The sequence below is a fragment of the Dromiciops gliroides genome, chromosome 1 (genome assembly GCF_019393635.1).
Source record: "Dromiciops gliroides isolate mDroGli1 chromosome 1, mDroGli1.pri, whole genome shotgun sequence".
Taxonomy (NCBI): Eukaryota; Metazoa; Chordata; class Mammalia; order Microbiotheria; family Microbiotheriidae; genus Dromiciops; species Dromiciops gliroides.
Window position 1 is genome coordinate 632,628,471 of NC_057861.1, and position 9,964 is coordinate 632,638,434.

Here is a 9,964-nt window from a genome sequence, read left to right on the forward strand (position 1 = left end):
TGCTGCTTTCATATTCCTTACTGCTATCATAGCTGAGCATACTTCTGCTGGCTCTTTGGGCGCTGGGAGGAGGGTGGGAGATGCCATGTAGAGTTGTAAGCACATAGGCCAGCATCTGCAGCCTTGCTGTTGGTAGAATGGTGGCTAGTGGGGGAGGGGTGTTGAGCATGTGTTAGGGATTAGGGATTTCTCTTGTAAATTCATTGAGTTCTGGCCATTTGCAAACTATAAAGTGATTCAGTTTCACTCTGTATCTGTCTGGCCATGGCAGCATTCAGTCAGGACCTGAACTTCCAGAAACTAGTCCAATGGCACTGCCAGCACAGGTCTAAGCTCAACCTCTGGTACCCTTTTTTTTTTGGTGGGGCAATGAGGGTTAAGTGACTTGCCCAAGGTCACACAGCTAGTAAGTCAAGTGTCTGAGGTCAGATTTGAACTCAGGTCTTCCTGAATCCAGGGCTGGTGCTTTATCCACTGTGCCACCTAGCTGTCCCTCTGGTACTTTTTTGAGGCAGACAAGGATCACTTCAACCATTGTAGCCTGAATCTCGACACCAAAAATGAACACATCTTTGTGTATTATTCCAAGAACCTCATCACAGAAGATATAATGAAGATGCTTATTGAGGTGGCTTAGTCTCAAGGGGAAGAAGATAAACTTCACTGAGGACTGGCTTGTACTCCATGAGGTACTGTGGAATGGCTCCAACACACCTGCGCTAGCAGATGTGGTATCAGAGGTGAACAAAGTGCTGGAGAAAATGAAGGTATTCTGCCAGCATGTCTGTGGTAGAGACTGGAAAGGCCACAGTGAGAAGATGATTACAGATGTGATCAGCATTGGCATTGGAGGTTCTGACTTGGATCTTCTGATGATAACAGAACCTCTGAACCTTTATTCCAAAGGAGGTACTCATGTCTGTTTTGTCTCTAATATTAATGGTATCCATATTGCCAAGACCCTTTCTGAACTCAATCTGTAAACTTGATTGCCTTAAAGACATTCACCATCCAGGAGACCATGACCAATGCAGAGACAGCCAAGGAATAGTCCCTTTAGGCAGCAAAGGACCCTTCAGCTGTGACAAAGCACTTTGTGGCCTTGTCTACCAATGTACTGAAAGTTCAAGTTTGGAATTGATACTCAAAACATGTTTGAATTCTGGGACTGTGTTGGTAGACATCACTTCTTGTGGTCAGCTATTGGCTTCTCCATTGCCCTGCATGTTGGTCTTTATAACTTTGAACAGCTGTTGTAGGGGGCTCACTGGATGTTCAGTCACTTCCTTACCACTTCACTGGAAAAGAATGCCTCTATGATGCTTGCCATGCTAGACATCTGGTAGATTAACTGTTTTGAATGTGAGACTCAGGTCCTGCTGCCCTAACCACTTTGCTGCCTACTTCCAGCAGGGAGATGTGGAGTATAATGGGAAGTACATCACCAAATCAGGAGCCTGGGATGACTACAGTACAGTCCCCATTGTATGGGGAGAGTCAGGGACCAATAGATAGCATGCTTTCTATCAGTTTATTCACCAGGGTGCCCAGATAATTCCTTGTGACAGTCTCCTTCCTGTTCAGATACAGAATCCAATCTAGAATGGCCTTCATCACAAGATTCTTCTAGCCAACTTCCTGGCTCAGACTGAGGGGATGAAGGGGAAGAGAGCATAGGAACCACGCAAGGTGCTGGAGGCTGTGCAGGAAAGAATTTAAAAAAGAATAATAAACATTTTTATTTAAAGTTTTGAGTTCCAAATTCTATCCCTCCTTTCCTCCTTCCCCTACCCTCTCCCTGAGGCAGTAAACAATCAGATATAGGTTATGTAGAACATTACCATATTAGTCATTTTGTCTAAGAAGACTCAAAAGAAAAAAAATGAAAGAAAGTGAAAAATAGCATGCTTCAGTCTATGTCCAATCAGTATCAGTTCTTTCTATGGAGGTGAATAGTATACTTTATCATTAGTCCTTTGGAATTTTCTTGGATCATTGCATTGCTGACAATAGTTAAGTTCATTCATAATTCATCATTGAGCAATATTGCTGTCACTGTGTATAATGTTCTCCTGGTTCTGCTCACTTCACTATACATCAGTTCATATAAGCCTTTCCAGGAATTTTTGAAATCATCCTGCTTGTCATTTCTTATAGCACAGGAATATTCCGTCACCATCATATACCACAGCTTGTTTAGCCATTCTCCAGTTTATGGGCATTGCTTTACTTTTCAATTCTTAACCACCACAAAAAAGAGCTGCTATAAATATTTTTGTACAAATAAGTCTTTTTCTCTTTTTGAGGATGTCTTTGGGATATAAACCTAGCAGTGGTATTGCTGAAACAATTTATAGCCCTTAGGACATAGTTCCAAATTGCTCTCTAGAATGGTTGGATCATCAGTTCACAATTCCACCAACAGTGGATTAGTGTCCCAGTTTTTCCACATCCCCTCCAACATCCAGCATTTTCCTTTTTTTTTATATTAGCCACTATGATAGATGTAAGGTGGTACCTCAGAATTGTTTTAATATGCATTTCTTTGATCAATAGTGATTTAGAGCATTTTTTCATATGACTATAGTTAGCTTTGATTTGTCTGAAAACTGCCTTTGATCATTTATCAATTGGGGAATATTGAATTTTTATAAATTTGATTCAATTCTCTATATATTTGAGAAATGAGGCCTTTATCAGTGATACTTGTTGCAAAATTCTTTCCCAGTTTTCTGCTGTCCTCATAATAATTTTGGTTATATTGGTTTTGTTTCTACAAACGCTTTAAAATTTTATATAATCAAAATTATCTATTTTACATTTTATAATGCTATCTATATCTTCTTTGGTCCTAAACTCTTCCCTTGTCCATAAATCTGACATAAACTATTCCATGCTTTCTAAATTTGTTTATGGCATTACCCTTTATGTGTAACTCATATACTCATTTTTGACTTTATTTTAGTAAACAATATGAGATGTTGGTCATTGTGGGCAAATGTTGATGCCCTCAAGAAGCAGCTGCTTTCATAAGGTCTTGGAGGGAAATCATCCTACTAATTCCATTGTCTTCACAAAGCTCACTCCATTCATTCTTTTTTTTTTTTAAGTGAGGCAATTGGGGTTAAGTGACTTGCCTCAGGTCACACAGCTAGTAAGTGTTAAATGTCTGAGGCCTGATTTGAACTCAGGTCCTCCTGACTCCAGGGCTGGTGTTCTATCTACTGTGCCACCTAGCTGCCCCTACTCCATTCATTCTTGGAGCCTTAATTGCTTTGTATGAATATAAGATCTTTGTTTAGGGTGTTGTCTGGGATGTCTACAGTTATGGTCAGAGGGCAGTGGAACTGGGAATTTAATTGGCCAAGAAAATTGAGCCTGAGTTAGACTCTGATAAACCTGTGGCCTCTAATGATGCCTCCACCAATAGGCTAATTAACTTTATCAAGCAGCACTGGGCTTAAGTCATGAAGCAGATGCCTGTGCTCCCTGTGCCCTAGTCTATTATATTGTGACCTGATCTGTGTTGTAGTGACCACTTGGTTCCTTCTTGCCCTGTCACAAAGAGATACACTTGTCATCCCTTAAGTTAGGCTCCTTCCTCCTTGTTAGGAGAATAAGTCCCACCTCATGAGCCCAGTTCAGTCTGGTGGGTTTTCAGTTTTTTGGTCTGCAGTGTCACATGCAAGCTCACACTATCCTTCCTCTGCACTGATATAAGTGTTCAGTCTTTCCATACTTTTCAGGGCTGATCTAAAAAAATAAAGATGTCCGTCAAGATTAAAAAATTAATTTAGGTTTAATCTTTGGTTTCTTGGTATCCTAGACCAAAAGCTTCTTAAACTGTGGGTAACAACCCCATATAGGGGTCATGTAACTGAATTTAGGGGTCATGAAAAATTTGGCAGTAAATGTTTGATTTGTATACCTATTTTATATACCTTTATATCTGGGGTTGCTTAAAAATTTCTTGGGCAAAAGGGTCATCAATGGAGAGACAAGCTGAAATTGCTTTTTTTTTTTGTAACAAACATTTTTATTTATAGTTTAAGGTTCCAATTTTTATCCCTCTTTCCCTCCCTCCCCTTACTCCTCCCTGAGGTGACAAGCAATCAGATATGGCTCATACATGCATGATTATGTACAACATTACCATATTTGTCATTTTGTACAAGAAAACTTGATTAAAAGAAAAAAATGAAACAATGAAATTGCTTTTTTTAATGGATCATAATTCGTATCTTGGGGAAGTTTGATAGGTTGTTGTAGGCATTAAAATTAGCCTCAGGCTCCCTGAGCAGAGCTGCCCCTCCCCCTCCGTTTCCCCTGCAGGGGGCCTCTGAACCAGGCTAAGCTGAGAGCACAAAAAACTGGAGAGATGCTGGGGTTTGCTTCACCTAGCCCCCAGCTCTCAGTGTGGGCAGCATGGGGTTCAGCTGGCCCTGGAGGGCCAGCCCGAGTTTCACCTGAGAAAGGAAGTTAATAAAAAGAGATGCAGGGAGACAAAGGGGGTTCGCAAGATGGGGTCATCACTACAGTGCTGACAGGGAGGTTGGAGAAAGAGCTAGCGAGAAGGAAGAGAGATGACAGAGGTACAAGGATACTAAGGGGCTTTTCAGGGGGGTCAACAAAGCGAAGGGGGCTTGGAGTTGGAAGAAAGGAGCAGAGCAGTGAAGCGAAGCAGAGGGCTTTTCAGTGAGGGGAATGCTAGAAGAAGGTCGGTTGGTACAGAGGACACTAAGGAGATGCAGGGGACACACTGGAAGGTTGTATAACTTTGCATTTCTTTACCCTTTTACATTTATTTTTATAAATAAACCGTGCTTTGATTATTTTAAATAAAAGAGGCTGTTTGCTTATCAATTTGGGAGGAGCAGTGTGGAAATTTTTAAAGGGCCCTAACAGACTGGCTTAGGTAATAGCAGTCAGATAGCCAGCCAGTCAAAAGTCCACAGATTAGGCCACCAATCAGCTAAAATATTCTTACATTTGAATGGCAACCCAGATGGAACTTATGGCCCAATTATAATTTTTCATATAAGTCCAGTTATATAATTTTTCAGATTAGTAGTTAGCAGTTAAATTTTTTTTTTACATTGTGAGGATTGGTAGAAATATCTAATCTCCCATCATGTTGGTTATGTGAACTGGAAGTTAATTTTATGTAATTATAATTACCTATTGTATCTTTTATGACACTTTCTATCTCTTGTTGGATCAAGAATTCTTTCCCTATCCATAGTTAAAAAGGTTTCTTTTCTGGATTCTCTGGTTTATGGTGTGAACTTTACATGTAAGTCATATTTGGATTTAATTATGGTACATAGTAGGAGATTTCAGGTTAAATTTAATTTCTGTCAGACTGCTTTCCAACTTTCTTAACGGCTCTTTTTTTTATTGTTGTTGTTTTTATGGGTGAGGCAGTTGTGGTTAAGTGACTTGCCCAGGGTCACACAGCTAGTAAGTGTCAAGTGTCTGAGGCTGGATTTGAACTCAGATCCTCCTGAATTTAGCTGCCCCTTACAGTTTTTTGTTGATAGTGAGACCTTTCCCCAGTAATTGGAGTCTTTGAGTTTATGTTTAGAATTTTATTTTCCAAATTACATGTAAAAACAAATTTTAACATCAATTTTTTAAAACTTTGTGTTCCAACTTCTCTTCCTCCCTTCCCATCCCCCACCCCAAGAATTCAAGCAATTTGATATAAGTTATACATGAGTGGTCATGGAAAACATTTCCACATTAGCTAGGTTGTGAGAGAAAACAGATAAAAACAAAACTTCAGATTAAGGAATTGTAAAAAAACCCTTCAATCTCTTTTCAGATACCATCAATTTTTTTCTGTAGATGGATTGCAATTTTCCTAAATCCTTCAGAGTTATATTGGATTATTGCCTTGCTGAAAATAGCCACGTGCTTCCCAGCAGATCATCTTACACTATTGCTATTATTTTGTATACAGTACATTTCTCTCTGCTTCAAGTTCATGTAGGTCTTTCCAGGTTTTTCTGATAGCATCCTGTTCATCATAACTTTTATATAGTACCTTAAACTTGACAAAGAATTTTCTTCACAATAGCCCGGCAGATATAGAGTAGATACCATATATTTTGCCCTTATAGTCAATCATCATAACTATTTCCCTCCATCCTATTCCCTTTTCATGATATTTACTCTATTTTTTATCTTTTACCCTGTTCCTCCCTTCTTTTACCCTTCCCTCCTTATCCTTTCCCCCTCCTTCTTTCCTGTTGGGTTAAATAGATTTCTCTTCCCAACTGCATGTGTATGTTATTCTCTCCTCGAGCCCACTCTGATGAGGTTAAGGTCTTTGAGCTAATTCTGTGTTCTAAATTTTTCTTCCTCCCTCCCTCCTCAACCTTCCCTATGAAATCAAGCAATTCAATATAAGTCATACATATGCAGTTATGCAGAACATCTTTACCTTCCTCAAAAGTGTTTTGCTTTTTACTGCTCCCTCCCCCAATCTGCCCTTCCCTCCTTACCCTCTTCTCTCCCTCCATCTCCTTCCCCTCCCACTTTTCCTCAGGGCAAAAATATATTACTATACCCACTTGAGTATGTATGTTATTCCCTCTTTGAGCCAATTCTGTTGATATTAAGGTTCGGTTCACTCCCCCACTCTTTCCCCCTCTTCCCCTCCCTTCCATAAGCTTTTTTCTTGTTTCCTTCATGTGAACTACCTCTTCCCATTCCACCTCTCCCCTTCCCCCTCCCCCAGTGCATTCCTCCTACCCCTCCACCCTATTTTAAAGATGTAATCATGGATTAGCTAGGTGGCACAGTGGACAAAGCACCAGCCCTGGACCCAGAAGGTCCCAATCCCAAATATTTCCCCAGACCTAAGACACCCCACCCTGCTTGCCCCACAAAAAACAAGGATAAACAAAAAATAAATTCTTTATAGATATTATCCCTTCATATTCAGTTCAGACCTATGTCCTCTGTCTAAGTGTATTCCTTTCAGCTGCCCTAATACTGAGAGAGTTCTTATGAGTTCAAAGTATTATCTTCCCAATGTAGGAATGTAAACAGTTTAATCTTTTAATATCCCTCATGATTTCTTTTTCCTGTTTACTTTTTTATGTTTCTCTAGGGTCTTGTATTTGAAAGTCAAATTTTCTATTCAGTTCAGGTCTTTTCATCACAAATGCCTGAAAGTCTTCTTTTTCATTGAAGTCCCATCTTTTCCTCTTAAAGATTATACTCAGTTTTGCTGGGTAGGTGATTCTTGGCTGTAGTCCCAGTTCCTTTGCCCTCTGGAATATTATATCCCATGCCCTCTGGTCCTTTAATGTAGATGATGCTAGATCTTGCTTTATCCTTATTGTAGCTCCATAGTATTTGAATTCCTTTTTTCTAGCTGCTTGCAGTATTTTCTCCTTGACCTGGGAGTTCTGGAATTTGGCCATAATATTCTTGGAGGTTTTCCTTTTGGGATCTCTTTCAGGAGGTGATCAGTGGATTCTTTCAATTTCTATTTTGCCTTCTGCTTCTAGAATATCAGGGTAAGTTTCCCTGACAGTCTCTTGGAAGATGCTGTCTAAACTCTTATTTTGGTCATGGTTTTCAGGTAGTCCAATGATTTTCAAATGATCTCTCTTGGATCTATTTTCCAGGTCAACTGTTTTTCCAAGGAGATATTTCATAGTGCCCTCTTATTTTTTTATTCATTTGGATTTGCTTTACTGTGTCTTGCTTTCTCACAAAGTCACTAGCTTCCATTTGTTTAGTTCTAATTCTTAGGCAATTATTTTTGTCAGAGAGCTTTTGTATCTCCTTTTCCATTTGGCTTTTCAAGCTGTTGACTTTTTTCTCATGACTCTCCTGCATTGCTCTCATTTCTCTTTCCATTCTTTCTTCCACCTCTCTAAATCTTCCTTCTATCTCCCCTACTTTCTCTTCAAAGTCCTTTTTGAGCACTTCCATGGCCTGAGACCAATTCATATTCTTCTTGGAAGCTTTGGATGTAGGGGCCCTGAAGTTGCTATCCTCTTCTGAGGGTGTACCTCGATCTTCCTTGTTGCTAACTTTTTTTGCTTGCTCATCTTACCATCTTTTACTTGACTTTTAACTCCCTCTTACATTGGGGCCCTACTTCCAAGCTACTCTGTTGCAAGCTTCAGAAGGTCCCAGGTGTTTTGGTTTGAGGAAGGGAAGGTTTTTCTCTTGCCTGGCCTGTTCTCTTGCCTGGCCTGTTCTCTCGCCCAAAGATAACCTCAGGCCAATTTGCTAATTAACCAGCCAGCAGAGTGCTGTGGTGGTTAGCTCCAATGAGCCTGTGACCCTCCCCCACCTGGGCCTCCTGATGCTCAGGATTTCTTCCTGGTTCCCAGCCAAATTCCTCCTTAGGTCCTGCAGACACCCCTGTATTCTGTCCCTCCAAATCCCCCCCTGCCCCCTGGCCATCCATTCAGCCCTCTCACCAGACCATAGGCTTAGCTCCAGAAGATGCTGGTGCTGCAGCTGATTTGGAGGCCTGGGGGTAAGTTCCTCTGGTGCAGCGTGCCTGGGGTCTGTGTTGGAGTGATTGTGGGGTTGGACTCTGCATGAAGCCCAGCATGGCCCCCTTTAATCTGTCTTTGGTTGGAAGATAATCTCAGCCCATATTTTTGTGGGATTTTCTGCTCCAGGGGTTCTTTTATTGCTATTTTTGGGGAATTCTTTGAGTTTGTCAAATACTGTTACTACATTTATTTACTTCTGTGGTTTGTGTACCTAATCTTTTCCTCTGATCAACTGAAAAGAATGTGCATTGTTTTCTTTTCCCACTTAGTTTTCTCTTTCTCTATTAACTCTATCTTATAAAGGAAGCATTTCAGATCTCTTAATTTTTTTATTGTTAATTTTATTTATCACATTCTGATATCAGACTATTGAGGTCTAGCATTACTAATTTTTGTAAAATTCTCGTATTGTTATTCTTTTATGAATTCAACTGTCAAGTTGTTCCATGTATACAAATTGTGAATAGTTATATATTATTTATTTTTCTATTTTCTCTTATGTAATGTTCTTGTTTATTTCTTTTTTATCCTATTTTCATTCCATTAAAAAAAACTATTAGGATTGATTGAAGGACCTGGGGATATTTATCTGAACAAGACAAGATAAAATGGTAGCTGTGTTAAGCATTTCAGTTTGGAAAAGGGACCAGACTTGCTTTGTTTGGCTATAGAGGGCAGAACCAGGAACAACAAACATCAACAGCCCCAGCAGCAGCAACAGTAGCAATAGCAGCTAATATTTTTGCTAAACACTTTATATTTATCATTTCATTTCATTGTCTCAACAACCCTGGGAGATAGGTACTATTAGCTCTATTTTACAGATTAGGAAACTGATGCAAATAGAGGTTGCGACTTGCTCAGTATCACACAAATAAGAGTTTGAAGCTGGATTTGAACTCAGGTTTTCCTGACTCTAGGCCCTTTGCTCTTTCTACTGAACCACCTGGTTAAGAGGCAAATAGAAACTTGATGTGAGGAAAAACTTTTAGCAGAAGCTGAATGGACACCTTTCCCATATTATCATGAGGCTTCTTTTTATATATTTATTGGATTAGGGGCTATTGAAATCCCTTCCAACTCTCACATTTTGTGATTCTATGATTAATGCCACCTCATATAGCATTTTAGGCCTTTTGTTTTCTTGTACTTCCAGAGGCTGCGTATTATTACAAAAGGGGCTATGTATGGGCAGGCTAAATCTTATTCTTACATACTATGAGAAATTTTCTTTATCATGGCAAACTTGGGTCCTATTCAAACTTGTATTTCTTTCTATCTTCCAATGTTAAATAACCTTGTCTTTTGTCTTCTTAGAGTAGTGTGAAAAGACTATAAATTTTTCAGCATTACTCAGCTTGGATGAAGAGTTTTCCTATGGCACGCATTGTATCTATTGCTTGTTTCTATAAGAAATAAAATAATATGATGGCCCA

The 9,964-nt window shown here is 39.6% G+C and overlaps 1 pseudogene; it reads left to right on the forward strand.

Moving 5' to 3' along the window:
- The first annotated feature begins 264 nt into the window (after positions 1 to 264).
- LOC122755842 lies at positions 265 to 3,464 on the forward strand (annotated as a pseudogene).
- Positions 3,465 to 9,964: the final 6,500 nt, after the last annotated feature.